This window comes from Pleurodeles waltl, chromosome 12 (assembly GCF_031143425.1).
Source record: "Pleurodeles waltl isolate 20211129_DDA chromosome 12, aPleWal1.hap1.20221129, whole genome shotgun sequence".
Classification (NCBI taxonomy): Eukaryota; Metazoa; Chordata; class Amphibia; order Caudata; family Salamandridae; genus Pleurodeles; species Pleurodeles waltl.
This window is the reverse complement of record NC_090451.1, coordinates 84,856,969-84,874,938: the sequence shown is the minus strand read 5'-3', so window position 1 is coordinate 84,874,938 and position 17,970 is coordinate 84,856,969. Positions and strand designations below refer to the sequence as shown.

The 17,970-nt window shown below is 51.0% G+C and overlaps 1 protein-coding gene across 2 annotated transcripts in view; it reads right to left on the bottom strand.

Annotated features, from left to right (window-relative positions):
• Window positions 1-8,166: 8,166 nt before the first annotated feature.
• ZNF414 (zinc finger protein 414) overlaps window positions 8,167-17,970 on the bottom strand; it is a 137,786-nt gene continuing 127,982 nt past the window's right edge. For both annotated transcript variants that reach the window (XM_069217130.1, XM_069217133.1), the window contains one exon: window positions 8,167-8,302. The gene's annotated coding sequence lies outside the window, so the exon portion shown is untranslated. The remainder of the gene's footprint in view (window positions 8,303-17,970) is intronic.

The window sequence follows — 17,970 nt, the reverse complement described above, 5'->3', positions numbered from 1 at the left end:
CATTCTACTAACAACATGGGAGTAGCAGGTCTTGGCTATACTGCATCCTGAGGGCTTTGCAGGAGTAGCTGGAGAAATGGACTCTGTTAAGACAAATCTTTACTTCCTTATCCACCACCCTACCTGCATGCCATCACATACCCCCACCCTTACCCTCACTCCCATCACTCCAACTCCTCACACATGTCCCAATATCACAAACCACACATCCCAAACCCAAGCCCTGCATGCAACACCAAAGCATGGACACCCATCACCAAAGCATAGCCACTGCACATACCCATATATCCCCCAAAACCATTATCACACAAGGTCCTACATAGGAATGCAAGCACTGGGGTACACAGTCATCCACCCATTGCACACCATGGCACACACAGATGCAATAATCATGCTTTTACACCCCAGCAGGACCCCTACCCAACGTCACCGGATAGGAGGGTCCAGATATGTCCACTCCACCCACAGAAGAGGCCCACAGTGATGACAGCAGCTCTGTCCAACTGGATCTAGATGACCAGCCCGGCCCGGCCCATCTGGACCTCGGGATAGTTGGTTCCCCTCACACTGGCACAAGCCACTACAGACCTTCCCCCCCCCCTCTGGAAACACCAGCACAGCATCTACCCAGCGGGCCCATACCTCTGACCCCAGGACACGTCGAGCAGCAGTGTGTTCACCACTACAGGGAACCCAGGCTAACCCACCACCCCAACACCAGGGACCTGGGGGCAGTGGCAGTGGGCACACTGTTCAAGGGACAGAGGCACAGGAACACAGGGGAACTGGGAGGGCTGCTGCGCGACAGGGGGAGGACAGGCACAGGGAACCCACTCTCCACAAGGCCCTCTCCAACATCATGGGAGCCTACCACCATTCCCAGGAGACGATGGCAACGGTACTGGCCAAGTTTCAGGAGACCCAGCGGCTGCAGGAGGAACAGTATTAGAACGATGCCAAGACCCCCGCTAAGAAATGAGACCACCCTGATTGTCATCCTTTTGTCCCACCTTGTCACCCTGTCCATTCTTAAACTGCCCCAGCTCCACTTCCTATGCCCATTTGGACAATGCAGCTGTGAGACTAATAGACTTGACTCTGCCATGGACATTCCTCCTCCATCACCCCTCACCATTTTACAACCCCCTCCAATATTCAGCACCTAAATAAACACCCTTAAAGCACAAAACAATCAGTAGTCTGTCTGTGATTTCGAAATTGTGTATTAGCAATTACAGTGGCAAAATGCTCATTCAAATGTAATGTCAACATACCTATGTCACACAGCTATAGTCCATGATGAAACAAAGCAGATGTAACACAGTGGGACCCACATCTGTGAAATCTTAAGGGAAAGTGACAACTCAGTGACCATACACTGGGTGAAAATGACAAAGTAGAGAGGTAGTACATTTAAATCCGATGTAGCAGGCAGTGTTGTCGTCTTACCTGTGTCTCACTGGAAGTATTGCAGGATCACCGTGTTCCTGTTGTCGATGTCCTCTTCTTCTGCTTCCTCGTCTTCACTGTCCACAGGGTCCACAGCTGCCACAAGATCTCCATCCGGACTATCCTCCTGCAGAAAAGGCACCTGTCGTCGCAAAGCCAAGTTGTGAAGCATACAGCAGGTCACGATGATCTGGCATACCTTCTTTGGTGAGTAGAATAGGGAACCACCTGTCATATGGAGGCACCGGAACCTGGCCTTCAGGAGGCCGAAGGTCCGCTCTATAATCCTCCTAGTCTGCCCATGGGCCTCATTGTAGCGTTCCTCTGCCCTTGTCCTGGGATTCCTCACTGGGGTCAGTAGCCATGACAAGTTGGGGGTAACCAGAGTCACCTGCAAATGGCGAGGGGCAACTGTTAGACACACACAAACTCATAGGGACATCCACAGACCCAGACAACTATTCCCACTGCTCACCACACCTGGTGCCTCTGGAGTTGCCCCATCACATAAGGGGTGCTGCTATTCCGCAGGATGTAAGCGTCATGCACTGAGCCAGGGAATTTGGCATTAACATGGGAGATGTACTGGTCTGCCAAACACACCATCTGCACATTCATGGAATGGTAACTCATCCGGTTTCGGTACACCTGTTCACTCCTGCGGGGGGTACCAAGGCCACATGTGTCCCATCAATGGCACCTATGATGTTGGGGATATGTCCCAGGGCATAGAAACCACCTTTCACTGTAGGCAAATCCTCCACCTGAGGGAAAACTATGTAGCTCCGCATGTGTTTCAGCAGGGCAGACAACACTCTGGACAACATGTTGGAAAACATAGGCTGGGACATCCCTGATGCTATGGCCACTGTAGTTTGAAAAGACCCACTTGCTAGGAAATCGAGTACTGACAGCACCTGCACTTGAGGGGGGATTCCTGTGGGATGGCGGATAGCTGACATCAGGTCTGACTCCAACTGGGCACACAGTTCCTGGATTGTGGCAGATCAAACCTGTAGGTGATGATCATATGTCGCTCCTCCATTGTCGGCAGGTCCACCAGCGGTCTGTACACCGGAGGATGCCGCCATCTCCTCACATTCCCCAGCGGACGGTGCCTATGGAGGAGAACAGCGAGCAGAGAGTCAACCAACTCTGAGGTACGTAGACACAGCTTACTCTGAAAATATTACCAATTCGAAATTAGCCTGCATGAGTGTTTAAGCAAGGCCTACATATGTGTGACGCAGTCAAAAATAATGCCATGTGGGCCCATGAAATGGCGGCTGCCTGACCTGTAAAGTGGGACAAGGGGATATGAGGTAACTGCGCTGGTGTTGTACACCGTCGCGGTAGGCGGTCGAACACCGCTGCGCAATCCTGCATTGGCTAACATTGGACCCTATGGGTCCCAGCAGCCAATGACGATGTACGCTGGCAGTGACGGTACGCACCGCCGCGGACTTGACTGCCATTTTCTCTCTGTTTAATCACCAGATACCTGATCTTCAATAGGAGAGGACCTGCACTGCAAGTGCTGCTGTGACCTCAGTCTGGAAGAGATAATGGCTCATGTGTCTGGGGAAAGGGCCCCTGCCTTCAGCACGGAGGAGTTGGAGAAACTCGTGGATGGGGTCCTCCCCCAGTACATGCTACTCTACGGTCCTCCAGACAAACAGGTAAGTACACTGTGAGCATGCTGTATGGGCAATGCCTGTGTGGAGTGGGGTGGATGAAAGATGGGGGGGTGAGAATGAGGCGTGCATGAAAAGACGGTGAGTGCATGTGCATCATGGCAAGGGTAGGGATGCGGGCCAATTACTGTGACGGTACGGACAGTAATATCTTCTCCTTTTCCCCTGTACCGTTCCTGTAGGTCAGCACCCACCAGAAGGAGGACATTTGGCGTGCCATCGCCAAGGCAGTCCGGACCCTGGGGGTCTACCACAGACTGAGCACCCACTGCTGGAAAAGATGGGAGGACATTCGCCGCTGGAGCAAGAAGACGGCGGAGGCCCAGCTGGGGATGGCATCCCAATGTGGGAGGGGTGCCCATCGCACCATGACCCCCCCTGATCTTCAGGATCCTGGTGGTGGTGTACCCAGAGTTGGATGGGCGCTTGAGGGCATCACAGCAGCAACAAGGGGGTGAGTACACTCTTATTCTGCTGATTCAGCGCACATTGGAGGTGTCTGGGTGGGGGAGGTGGGCTGTGGGTTCCCTTAGGCCAGGGCGAGTTTAGTATGCAAGGACCCTACTTAAGGCAGGCCCTGTGGCACCCCACCCCACCTGTGTACAGTGCCAACTACACCTAGTCAGGCTCCTGTGACATCCATGTGTGCAGAAATCGCCCATAGCCTTGTAACCCATGTCCCTGGGATTGAATAGTGGACTCCAAGTGTGCTGCGTAGTGCAGGGGGCTTCTGTGTCTGTCGTGTCCGCCAACAGTAGCGGTATTGCATGCACTCAACATGTCTTTCTTCTATCTTCCCCTCCTTTTTTGTGGTCTCCCTGTTATTGAGTGCATTAGCATCATCAGGTGGAGGAGCAGTGGCACCGGAGCAGGAGGGAGCTGCATCCCACATGGCCCTGGAGGGCAAAACTACGGAGTCTGAATTCACCAGTGGGACGGAGGGCGAGGGGAGCTCCACGGCGGGGACAGGAGCTGACACCAGCGATACAGACTCCTCCTCTGATGGGAGCTCCCTTGCGGTGGCGGGCCCATCTGTGCCCCCTGCATCTACAGGTACAGCCGCCCCCCCCGCCACCATCACCGCCCTCCCAGCAGACCCTCAGCTTTTGCCCCGTACCTGCTCACCCAGGAGGGTGGGCATTACCTTCACCTCAGGCCCTGCCCCAGTCACCCCTGCTGCCCTCAGTGAGGAGGCCATTGACCTCCTCAGGTCCCTCACTGTTGGGCAGTTTACCATTTTGAATGCCATCCAGGGTGTAGAGAGGCAGTTGCAACAAACCAATGCATACCTGGAGGGCATTCACTCTGGTCAGGAAGCCCTTCAGCGAGCATTTCAGACTCTGGCCTCAGCACTGATGGCAGCCATTGTCCCTGTGTCTAGCCTCCCCCCTCAACTTCCTCCACCCAGACCCACACCCCTGTACCTCAGCCTATCCCAAGCACACCATCAGACCAGCATGCACACACCTCAACACACAAGGGAAGCTCAGGCAAACATAAGCACCACACATCCCACAGGCACTCACGCAAGCATCAGACCCATGCAGACACACCAACATCCACTGCCTCCACTGTGTCCCCCTCCTCCTCGTCTCCCTCCTCCCTCCCTGTCTCGTCTCCACTCAAACCTGCATGCACTACATCCTCAGCCACTACGTCCAGCACACCCACCACCACACCCCACTCACGTGCAGTTACCATCCCCACTACCATTCACACGTCCCCTGTGTCCTCTCCCAGTGTGTCTGTGAGGCCACCTCCCAAGGTACACAAACGCAGCCACACACCCACCCAACAGCCATCCACCTCACGACAGCCTCCAGCCCATGCACCGTCACCCAAAGTCAGCAAACGTACACCTACAACCACTACCTCTTCCTCCACTCCCAAACCCCCTCCAGCTACCCGTCCCAGTGTTCCGCAGAAACTTTTACTGGCCAACCTTGACCTCTTTCCCTCACCTTCTCCACCCCTTCAGTCTCCTAGGGCCCTACTCTCCAGATCCCAACCTAGCACCTCAGCCACAACATAGGCGGGACCAGTGGTGCCAGTAGTCACCGGATTATGGAGTGCACCAGGAAGCAGGGCAGCCAGTGTGGGAAGGAGCCAGAGAACGGACAGTCCCCCACCTGTCAAGCATAAAAAGTTGGCCAGTGCGCGGCGGGAGAGGGGAAAGAAATCAGTCACCAAAGCCGCTCCCAGGGGTACAGTTGGGAGTGGGGAGACAGCCGCGACACCATCCAAGCTGGGGAAGTGGCACATTAAAACCGGCAAGTCTGGGAAGATCAGCACGGCAGACAAGACCGGCAGCAGCCCTGCTGCCCAGGACAAGACCGGCAGCAGCCCTGCTGCCCAGGACAAGACCGGCAGCAGCAGCCCCTCTGCCCAGGACAGGACCGGCAGCAGCAGCCCCTCTGCCCAGGACAGGACCGCCAGCAGCAGCCCCTCTGCCCAGGACAGGACCGCCAGCAGCAGCCCCTCTGCCCAAGACAGGACCGCCAGCAGCAGCCCCTCTGCCCAAGACAGGACCGCCAGCAGCAGCCCCTCTGCCCAAGACAGGACCGCCAGCAGCAGCCCCTCTGCCCAAGACAGGACCGCCAGCAGCAGCCCCTCTGCCCAAGACAGGACCGCCAGCAGCAGCCCCTCTGCCCAAGACAGGACCGCCAGCAGCAGCCCCTCTGCCCAAGACAGGACCGCCAGCAGCAGCCCCGCTGTCCAAGAGAGGACCGCCAGCAGCCGCCCCGCTGCCCAGGACAAGACCGCCAGCACCACCGCAGGACAGTGAGCGCCTATGATTACTACGCTACTGAGGCCGCCACGGGCAGGATGAAGCACTCTGGGCACCAAGCCCCCTCCAGAACCAGTGGAGATTCACATCCACTACCTCAGTCCTTGGCAGGATGAAGCACTCTGGTCACAAAGCCCCCTCCAGAACCAGTGGAGAAAAGCATCCACTAGCTCAGTCCTTGGCAGGATGAAGCACTTGGGCACAAAGCCCCCTCCAGAACCAATGGAGACTGTTATCCACTTGAGAGACTGTGGCTTTGCACTCCCCAGGATTGAACAGTGGGCAACCCACCCACTGTTATCGACTTGAGAGACTGTGGCTTTGCACTCCCCATGATACATCAATGGGCATGGAGCCCCCTCGTGGATCTGGTGTTGTGCACTCATCTGGCTGAGGTGCCCCCCCCCCCCCCTCCCTTCCCCCTGAGGTGCCTGTTTTATTTCTATCTAATGCCCCTGCAGTGTTCTCTCCGTCTTGTTTAGGTATTGCGTGTGAGCCTCACCCATGCCTTTTGGGTCCAGTGGTCCACGGACTATGATGGTGGAATCCCTTGGACTTGTGTTCTTGGTGTATATAATTGTTCATAGTGTAAATATGTGTATATATGTAAATATTTTTGATTGCTGTATTTGAAAATATTACAATCATTCGATTCATTTCCTTTGGTCCTTGCATTCTTCCAGGGGTGGTTGGGGGTGTAACTGTGATGTATCAATATGTATTGGTGTGTGTGTTGTCGTGGGTGAGGGTGAGGGTGAGGGTGAGGGTGGGGTGGGGTGGGGGTGCTGCGTATTGCGTGTGTGTGTGTCACTGTTTTTCCCCCCCTCCCCTGTGTTGTAGGTGCAGTACTCACCGTGGTCTTCGCCGCCGGCGTTCCTGCTCCTGGTAGAGGAGCAGGAAGATAAAGGCTGGGAGTATCTGAAGTTCTGGCTCCATGGCGTCCTGGTTCCTCGTAGGGTGTGTAGAGGTGAGCGTTTTCCCTTCGAAGTCCAGTTTCCGCCGTGTTTTTGTTTGCGGTGAATCCGCCCCGGAAAAGGTGGCGGATTGGCCTCTCATGATACTGTGGGCGGTACATTATGTTCCGCCTGTCTGTTGTCGGTTACTGCTGCGGTGTTTGTTTGTACCGCCGTGGCGGTCGGAGTGTTAAAGTGGCTGTCTATGCTGGCGGTTTCCGCCACGGTCATAATTCCATTTTTTTTTTACCGCTGGCCTGTTGGCGGTTTTACCGCCGCTTTAACACTGACTGCCATGGTTGTAATGACCACCTATGAATGTTTATATGGGAGAACAGGCACACAATGAAATATTGAAAAAGGTGGGGTATTACACATTTGAGACAGGTCTCTCACTTTAGAGCAATTCAGAATCGGCTGTCACGCACCGATAGGGACGGCCGTTCGACACACACATTTAGACAGACAAATCGCAAACACACAAGCACAGACTGGGCCACACAAACAGACAGCCGAGACACACCCTGTGATAGACGGATCACATTAACAAACTTTTTAGGCAGTGACACACGTTTATAGCTGGATCAAACACCAGGAGCCAAGCAAGATCGCAAACTCACACGTGGACAGCTACGACCAACACACTGCAATAACATGGACTCATGAGCCAGAGCAGAAGGTTAACACAGATCACCCACAACATAAAAAGGATGATATTCACAGGGTCCTACAATCTCAGGCTTGTAAGCAGAATTTTACTTAACAGGGCCATCAATCTCACACAAACAAATGCAAACTTTCCACACTACCTGAAGTGGTGCTGTGAAGAACACATTGTGTGCAGGCTGAACTGTGCTGTGCGGTCAGCACAAATTCCTTTGCACCAGCAAGAGTCCACCCTCACAGGGATTGTAGATGCCAGACTGCTGCTCAAGAAGCATCATTGCTGCTAAGTTGCGCACAACTTTTCCAGCCTGTCCCGTCTTCTTTCTTGACTGCCGGCTTCTTCTTTACCACATGCTGTCTTCTTTCTTCGCTGCAGTCATCTTTCTTCTTACCTCATGCCGTCTCCGGTCTTCTTTCTTCACTGCTGCCGCCTTTTTTCTTTACTTCATCCCGTCTTTCTTCACTGTCATCTACTTTCTTCTTCACTACATACAGTCTTCTGTCTTCTTTCTGCACTGCCATCTTCTTTCTTCTTCACTGCATGCAGTCTTCTGTCTTCTTTCTGCACTGCCATCTTCTGTCTTCTTTCTTCACTGCCATCTTTCTTCTTTACCGCATGCCGTCTTCTTTCTTCACTGCCATCTTCTTTACCGCATGCGTCTTTACTGCATACCAGCTTTTTTTCTTCACTACCATGTTTTTTCTTCTTCGCATGCCGTCATTCCAATAGATTTTGCTGTTGTTTCTTCTTCCTAACAGGATTACAAATATTAGAAAAATGTTATAATGTTTGTTTTAAATTTGAAAAACATTAACGGTTTAATTTAAAACAAATATTATTCTAACATTTTTCTAATATTTTAGAATCCACTTAGAAAGAAAAAACAAAGGCAAAACCTATTGGCTTTGCCAATGCTTGTTGCTTTTGCTGCTCTACTGTTTTTTTTTTTTTTAATTAAAGATTTTTTTATTAGTTTTAGTTCTCAGTATACAAAACACATCAGGTCTTCAATCCCCATTCCCTTTGTTTGACATACCTCATGTCAGTTTGTTTTTCTCGCTAACAGTTATCTCAGTCTAGTTCACACCATCTCATTCTTTACTTTCTGACCCAGATATCATGACAATCAAAGGTTTCAGTTTTATGTCTCCATAGATATTTCAGTAAACACAGTCAATTTAGAGTATTTATACCATGGCCCCCAGATCTTGTTGAGCTTCTTTGGGCAACCTCTTTCCCTGTATGTGACCTGTTCTGCCACCATATATTGGTCCACCCCCTGCGCCATTGCGCTAAAGTGGGCATCTCTGGGGCTCCCCAAAGTTTTGCTATATTTCTTTTCGCGACCTTCAATGCTAGGTTGCAAAAAAGGAGTTGGACTCTTGGGACATCCCATTCTGTCGGAATACCTAGAATTATATATTTGGTACTTCGTTCCCACTATGTGTGGACACAATGATTCCCTGGTTTCCCCACATGTCAAGCAGTTCGGTGTCTCTACTGCCCTTCCAAAGTGATATAGCCATGCCTGGTCATAATAGGCTCTATCAATCAATCAATCACTGCATTTGTAAAGCGCGCTACATACCCGCGAGGGTCTCAAGGCGTTGGGGAGTGGGGGATGCTACTGGTGGAAGAGCCAGGTCTTGAGGAGTCTTCTGAAAGCCAGCAGGTCCTGGGTCTGTCGTAGGATGGTGGGGAGAGTGTTCCAGGTCTTGGCGGCGAGGTAGGAGAAGGATCTGTCGCCGGCGGTGGTTTTTTCAAATGCGGGGGACTGTGGCGAGGGCGAGGTTGGCTGAGCGGAGGCTTCGGGTGGGGGTGTGGAAGCTGAGTCGGTTGTTGAGGTAGGTGGGTCCGGTGTTGTGCAGTGCTTTGTGTGCGTGGATCAGGAGCTTGAAGGGGATCCTTTTGTTGACGGGGAGCCAGTGCAGGCCTCTCAGGTGGAGTGTGATGCTGCTGCGGCGGGGGACATCGAGGATGAGTCAAGCCGAGGCGTTCTGGATGCGTTGGAGTCGTCTCAAGAGCTTGTTTGTAGTTCTTGAGTAGAGGGCGTTCCCGTAGTTGAGTCTGTTGGTGATGAGGGCCTGGGTAACGGTTTTTCTCGTGTTGAGGGGGATCCATTTGAAGATCCTGCAGAGCTTACAGAGGGTGTTGAAGCAGGACGCAGAGATGGCGTTGACTTGCCTGGTCATGGAGAGAGTGGAGTCGAGGATGACCCCCAGGTTGCGTGCGTGGTCCGTGGGTTCAGGGGCTGTGCCTAGTGACGTGGGCCACCAAGAGTCGTCCCAGGCTGATGGGGTGGGTCTGAGAATGAGGACCTCCGTCTTGTCCGAGTTCAGCTTCAGTCTGCTGTCCTTCATCCAGTCGGCTACGGCCTTCATTCCTCAGTGGAGGTTAGCTTTGGCGGTGTGGGGATCTTCGGTGAGGGATATGATCAGCTGGGTGTCAGCGTAGGAGATGATGTTGAGGTTGTGTTGTAGTGCGACGTGGGCGAGGGGGGCCATGTAGATATTGAACATTGTTGGGCTGAGGGAGGATCCCTGTGGGACGCCGCAGATGATCTCTGTGGTTTTGGAGCGGAAGGGCGGGAGGCGGACGCTCTGGGTTCTGCCGGAGAGGAAGGATGTGGTCCAGGCCAGGGCCTTCTCTTGGATACCGGCGTCATGGAGGCGTGCTGATAGGGTGCGGTGGCAGACCGTGTCAAAGGCTGCTGATAGGTCCAGGAGGATGAGGGCGGCTGTTTCTCCTTTGTCCATCAGGGTCCGGATGTCATAAGTGGCGGCGATGAGGGTGGTCTCGGTGCTGTGGTTACTGCGAAAACCGGATTGGGAAGGGTCCAGGATGTTGTTGACTTTGAGGTAGCGGGTCAGCTGTTTGTTGACCATCTTCTTGGTCACTATTGCCAGGAAAGGGAGCAGGGAGATGGGCCGGAAGTTCTTGAGGTCCTTGGGGTCCGCCTCGGGCTTCTTCAGAAGGGCGTTGATCTCTGCGTGCTTCCAGCTTTCTGGGAAGGTTGCTGTCTCGAAGGAACAGTTGATTGTTTTCCGGAGGTGGGGCGCGATGGCTGCGCTGGCTTTGTTGAAGACGTGGTGAGGGCAGGGGTCCGATGGGGATCCGGAGTGGATGGAGTTCATGGTTTTGATGGTGTCTTCGTCGCTGACACTGGACCAGACGGTCAGGCGACTGGTGCGAGTGGTAGTCGCAGGGGTGGTGGACTCGGTGGTGGGTGCTGGGGGTCGGGGTTGAAGCTGTTGTGGATGTCGGTGATCTTGCGGTGGAAGAAGGTGGCTAGGGAGTTGCACAGGTCTTGAGATGGCGGGATGTCGTTGGTGATGGAGCTGGGGTTGGAGAGTTCTTTCACGATGCTGAAGAGCTCTTTGGTGTTGTGTGCGTTGTTGTCTAGGCAGTCCTTGAAGGCGGTCTTCTTGGCGGTCCTGATGAGTTGGTGATGTCTGCGGGTGGCGCTCTTGAGGGCTGTGTGCTTGTCTGGTGTTCGGTCGTGGAGCCATTTCTTCTCCAGCTTCCGACAGGTGTGCTTGGAGATCCGGAGGTCCTCAGTGAACCAGGCGGCTTTCTTGTTGGTGTGGTTGGTTGTAGAGGTCTTGAGAGGGGCGAGGGTGTTGGCGCTATGAAGGATCTTGTTTTGGATCAGTCAGTCTTCATTTGATTGCCACTTCCCTTAGGTTGCATCCCAGGCTGTAACATCTAGGTTTCCCACTTCTACCTCCCATCGTTCCCTCAGTTTCTTTAGCTTGTCTGGCATATTATTGTTGATGGTTTTGTAGGTATAGGAGATAGCCTTCCCTTGCAATTCCTCCTGGTGTAGTCTACCTTCCAGGGGGCTATAATCAGGGATGTCCTGCACGTCTATGTTCTCAGCTCTATAATATTGTGAGGCATGTAACGAATAGTGTTGTTTAAGGGAATCAAAGGTAATTAATTTTTCTCCAGTATTGGATCTTTCATAGATTCACATGCTAGAATCATCCCCGTCGTCGAGGTGGGAGCCTCACGGTAAGTTTAAATACATAAAGCAGTAAGTCATTACATTTTAAACAAGTAGGCCCCAGTAGGCCTCCTAGAGTATTTTACAGTCTATCCACTTTGGTTGATACTGAAGTTTGGGTCTTTTCACAAAACAATCCGGATTCAGCCCCTCCCAAACACTCCCAACAGAGGCTGAATTCCCTCAGATTTTCTACCACACGTCGTGTGAAGGGGGTCTCCCTGAGCTCTGCTCAGTTTTTTCCTTATTTCTGACTGAAGATTGTTTCTCTCAGGAAACTAGCTCTACAGCTTTACCATGTCTGAAAAGACAAAGAAGGGTCTCTTCAGAGACTGTGACAATTGTGGGAAGAAGAGACTGTATGTTGATGACCCCGACAAGAAATGTATCTACTGCCTCCATCCAGACCACAAGGTGAGAGACTGCAAAATTTGTCCCACCTTTAGTCAAAAAACCCTCAAGGACCGTGAGGGTAGACTTCTCTTATGGCTGCAAAAACAGAAAACCATAGAACATCCTTCCTCAGATGACAGCGAAGCGTCATCACAGGCTTCTCGCCCTCAGAAAAGAACAGGTGAGAGAAGTAGAGGGTCTGATGAGCCACCAAGGAAGGTGCCCAAAAAGACAAAACAAGTCTTTACTGAGGCAAAAAAGGATGTTTCCCACTCAGACATTAAAACATTTGCCAAAAAAGGTTCATTCAGAACCTACTGCGCCTTTGCATCAAAAAAGCACTGTGACAGATCGAACAGTATAAAGGCAACGGAGAGGTATGGAATTGATTAGGTAGATGATTTATTCTAAGTAATTGGTAGAAATAAAGTGTTATAACAGAGGTGGTTGGTCTCCCCGCACTTGTAGTCTTGTTCGTCTACTTCCCCGGATTGGTGTTTTCTTCTAATTGTTCTTGTTGTCTTTTCAGGTGGTGTGCTGGCTTGCCCTCTCAGGTGGATCCAGGATGATACCGGAAACAGAAGGACAAAACGCTCGGGTAAGTATGGGGTCTTATAATAGGGTTTTTTCTCTCTCTCTAACATGGACTGGGGAAAAGGTAAAGACACAGGGAGGGGGTTGGTGTTCGTGAGGAGGTGGGGACATGAATGTGAGCATAAACTAATATTGGTGAGGTACAGGTGCCACACAAGTGCTGGTCGAGGTGCCCTTTTTTTAATCCTCCCTTTCTACCCCTCCTCTATACCCCCTCCCCAGTCCCTTTTTTAGTGGTGTCCTTTTTCTGTGTCCACAAGGACCGTACCTTGGTTAGCCACGACCCTCCAGGGCCGTGGCTGGCGTTGTAGCGATCCTCCTCCTGCTGCTCTCTCCTTCCAGGGGCTTTCCGCTCGATCTCCTCGGGGTCTTCAGGCTTTCCCCGTTCTTCCGTCTTCGTTAGTTTTCCGCTTTGGTGTTCCTGCTCGCTGGTTGTTTCCTCCGGTCTCCTGCTCTCCGTTTCCCAGACGGGGTCTCCTTCTGGTTGCGGCGCGTCCCCCTTTTCACTATTGCCGTGCCGGGAAACCATAACGGTTTCCCTGGCAACGGCATTCGTCCAGCCTCGCTCTTGTCGCGTTTCCCCAACAACGGGGAGACGCGGAAATGACGTATCAGCACCGTCCGATACGTCACTGGGAGCGCTCTGTGCCGGGAACGCCCGGTCACACACCTCACCCCATGAACGGTCCTGTTCGAGGACCGCAGTAGAGTCCGGGAACCTAGACAAATAATCAGCCGGGGCCTGTTTGGGTCCTGGTATGTGACGGACCTGAAAGGAAAATGGTTGGAGTTCAAGGAACCATCTCAAAATCCGGGAATTTGTATCCTTATGAGCGGACAACCAGGTGAGGGGAGCATGATCCGTAAACAGTATAAAAGGTCGACCTAAAAGGTAATATTGTAAAGTCTCCACGGCCCATTTAATGGCCAAAGATTCTTTTTCGATGGTAGGATAGTGGCGTTCTCGGGGAAACAGCTTCCTACTGACATACACTATTGGGTGATCCCTACCTTCCCCATCGGGTTGGGTTAGCACTCCCCCCAAACCCACATCAGAGGCATCTGTGTAGCGATGGAAGGGTTTTGAGAAATCTGGGCACCGTAGTATTGGGTCCCTAGTCAGACAGGACTTCAGTTGTTCAAAGCTCGCATTCTGTTGCTCCGAAAAAGGGGCTAACCGATTAGGATGGGATTTAGACAGAAGATCTGTGAGGGGGGCGGCTAGGGTGGAATAGTCGGGTATGAACCGTCGATAGTAGCCCACCAACCCTAGGAATGAGCGCAAATCTTTTTTTGTTGTAGGGTTAGGTGCATTCAGAATGGCGTCTACTTTCTTAGTTTGAGGTTGTAGGCTTCCCTGACTGATTTTGTATCCTAAGTATGCGATGTCGGACTGTCCTATAACGCATTTTTTTGGGTTGGCGGTTAAGCCAGCGTTTGCAAGAGTGTGAAATATCTTTTGCAAATGTATTAGATGGTCATCCCAGGTTTCACTAAAGATAACTACGTCATCTAGGTAAGCTGCTGTAAACGTTTGAAAAGGATTTAGGAGCCTATCCATTAACCGTTGGAATGTAGCCGGGGCTCCATGCAGTCCGAACGGTAACACGGTGAAATGATAAAGACCGGACTGAGTGGCAAAAGCCGTTTTCTCCTTATCCTCTGGGGCTAATGGAATTTGCTAATATCCTTTAGTCAAATCTAGTGTGGACATATATTTTGCCTTTCCCAGTTTTTCTAGTACGTCATCCACTCTAGGCATGGGATGTGTGTCGAACATGGAATTATCGTTAAGCTTCCGGAAGTCAATACAGAATCGAATAGTACCATCAGGTTTCGGTACTAGAACAACTGGGGAGCACCAGGGACTAGTAGAAGGCTCTATCACTCCTAGTTCTAACATTTTCTGGATTTCATCCTCCATAATCTGTGTTCTTGCCTCGGGGATACGATACGGCCTTAACCTAACAATTTTACCCAGGGTAGTCCTTATTTTATGGGTTATCATGGGGGTTTTACCTGGCACTTCTGAAAAGAACTTTCTAAAGGGTTTTAGTAAGCTATATACCTGTTCCTTTTCTGATTTCGTTAAGGTTTAGTTTACTGCGGGTAGCCCCTCCCCCTCATTGTGTTCGGTTGGGCAGAATTCAATATGCCCGTGTTTGCTAGGACATAGGAATCGGCCCATTGCTTCGACAGAGTCGGAGTTGTTTGGTTCTTCCCATTTTTTAAAGAGATTTATATGATAAATTTGGGTTTTCTGGGGAGCGTTCGAGATTTCAACTAGGTAAGTGACCGGAGAAACGGCTCGTAAAACCTTATAGGGACCCTGCCATTTGGCCACCAGTTTTTGTTCAGACGTGGGACGCATAATTAATACTCTATCTCCGGGTTGTAAAACCCTTAACTTACTTCCTCGGTCATAATACTGTTTTTGGTTTTGTTGAGCTCGTTCCATATTTACTCTGACTGTTTCCCATAAATCATGTAGTTGAGAACGTAAGTTGTGGGCATATTCTAATAAGGGTCTTCCCCCTTCCCCCTTCCTCCGCCTCTTCTTCCCATGTTTCAATGGCCATGTCCAAAAGGGACCGTGGCTGTCTTCCGAACACGAGTTCAAAAGGGCTATGGCCTGTTGAGGCCTGTTCATGAGTTCGTATGGCGTATAATACTAATGGTAACTTCTGATCCCAGTCTCTCCCAGACTCCTCCACTACTTTCCTCAGTAGGGTTTTTATTGTTCGGTTGTACCTTTCCACCAGTCCATCCGTCTGTGGATGGTACACCGAAGTTCGAATGTGGGAAATACCTAATGTCTTACACACCTGCTTCATAAGTGTAGACATAAAAGGGGTTCCCTGATCAGTGAGTATTTCATGTGGAAATCCAACTTGAGAAAAGACATTTATCATAGCTTGGGCAACTGTTTTGGTTGTCATACTTTTTAGAGGAACGGCCTCGGGGTATCGAGTGGCATAATCAACCATAACTAAGATATACGTGTGACCTTTAGTCGAGGGTACCACAGGACCAATCGGGTCCATTCCCACCCTACTACAAGGGATGTCTATGATGGGTAGGGGCATTAGAGGGGCTTTCTTAAGTCTACCTGGTTCAATAAGTTGGCACCTGGGACATTGAGAACAATATTTGCGTATGTGGGCGAAAACTCCCGGCCAATAAAACCGCCGAAGGAGGTACTCTTCGGTTTTTTCCCTCCCATAATGACCCCCACCCGGTTGACAATGAGCCAAAGTGAGAACATGTTCTCTATAATGCTCGGGCACTAATAATTGGTGTTTATGGTCCCCTGTACGAGTGGTGGTTACCCTGTATAAAAGGTTTTTCTTAATTAAGAAGTAGGGACCCACCTCCTCGGTTTCTTCTGATTTAGCAGACTTCCAAGCTTGGGCAAGAGAAGGATCTTCTCTCTGTCGCTGGGGAAAACTGACAGCTACCTCATGTGTTTCGGCAACAAGACCTGGGTTTTGTCCTGATCCCTCTCTTCCCTGATGATTCGCTTTTTCTGCCCGCTTCTCTCTACGTGACAATTTCCTACGGGTTATGGGACCTTCAATATCGCTGTCAGAAAAGGGAGCTTCCCCCACCAGTCCTGTGTCCATTTGGGTTTTCTGACGTGATCCAGGAGTTCTTGGAAATGTTCATAATCCGTCCCGATGATACATTCCTCGATCAGATCGGTCATTAGCCCCATAGGTAGGACATCCCGGTAATTTCTCCACTCCACTGTTAGATCATGTAAGGGGTATTGCTCTTTGTCCCCGTGAATACAGCAAATATTCACCCAACGCTCTACTTCCTTGTCGGCTATGTTTACAAGCTCATTCCTCACTACGGATTGGCTACACCCGGAATCAATAAGAGCCCATACCGCCCGTCCATTGATGTTCAGGGTATGTTTATACTTCAGGTTACCTCGGCCTGTACACAGTACCCGTCGCCGGGTTACTCCGATCTCCATTGGCTCACTACTATCCTGTTTCCTTGGACACATGCGGGCGATGTGTCCCCATTCCCCACAGTTGTAACATTGGGGTCCAGTTACTGGTGGATGGTCGCTTAGCCTGCGAGGAACGGGTTCGTCGGGGAGGGCTCTGGGAGTGCTTTTAAGGTTAGATGGCCCTGGTTTTATGCTGGGTCGGGTTGGTATACTCCGTACATCCAGTGAGCGGTGATAGGCACATGCTAGATCGATTGCCATGTCCGTATTCACTTTTGGATGTTGACGAATCCATTGTTTTGTAGCCGTAGGCAAGGCATCTAGATATTGTTCTAGAACGATTGTTTGGATCACTTCTTCTCTACTACTCCCGGAAGGACCCAACCACTTCAAAGCCAAATCCTTTACACGATAGTAAAAGGTTCGGGGGTCTTCATTCGGTCCCCATTTGATTTTCCGGAATTTGACCCTATAATATTCAGTGTCATGTCCCACCCGTTCTAGGATACTAGTCTTTATTTCTTGGTATGGCGTGGTTCCACCCGGATTTGCTGCTTGATATGCTGCTTGTAATATCCCTGTAAGTAGGGGCGCGACATACTGACCCCATCTATCCTCAGGCCATTGAGCAGAGGAAGCTACCCTTTCAAAATTAGTGAAAAAGGCTTCGGGGTCTTCACCTTCTTTATACTTCTGTAACACAGAACTTGGGACATTGGGGTGCACCTTACTGACAGCAATAGTCTCAGTTAATTTCTTCATGGCCGTCTCGTGGACCAGTTGATTATTTGCAAGGATTGTTGCCTGGCTTTTCAAAGCCGACTGCAAGGCTTCCCTGTCCTCTTGCTTCTCGCTGGTGGGCCTCCCACACCAGCTGCAGGTGTCGCTGGCCTTCGGCCAGTTGTTTTATCATATCCTCCAACGAGGGGGTGTCGCTCATGATGTATACTGTTCGGTTGTCTGAGACGGGGTCCTAAACGAGATCCCACTTCTGACACCACTGTGACAGATCGAACAGTATAAAGGCAACGGAGAGGTATGGAATTGATTAGGTAGATGATTTATTCTAAGTAATTGGTAGAAATAAAGTGTTATAACAGAGGTGGTTGGTCTCCCCGCACTTGTAGTCTTGTTCGTCTACTTCCCCGGATTGGTGTTTTCTTCTAATTGTTCTTGTTGTCTTTTCAGGTGGTGTGCTGGCTTGCCCTCTCAGGTGGATCCAGGATGATACCGGAAACAGAAGGACAAAACGCTCGGGTAAGTATGGGGTCTTATAATAGGGTTTTTTCTCTCTCTCTAACATGGACTGGGGAAAAGGTAAAGACACAGAGAGGGGGGTTGGTGTTCGTGAGGAGGTGGGGACATGAATGTGAGCATAAACTAATATTGGTGAGGTACAGGTGCCACACAAGTGCTGGTCGAGGTGCCCTTTTTTTAATCCTCCCTTTCTACCCCTCCTCTATAC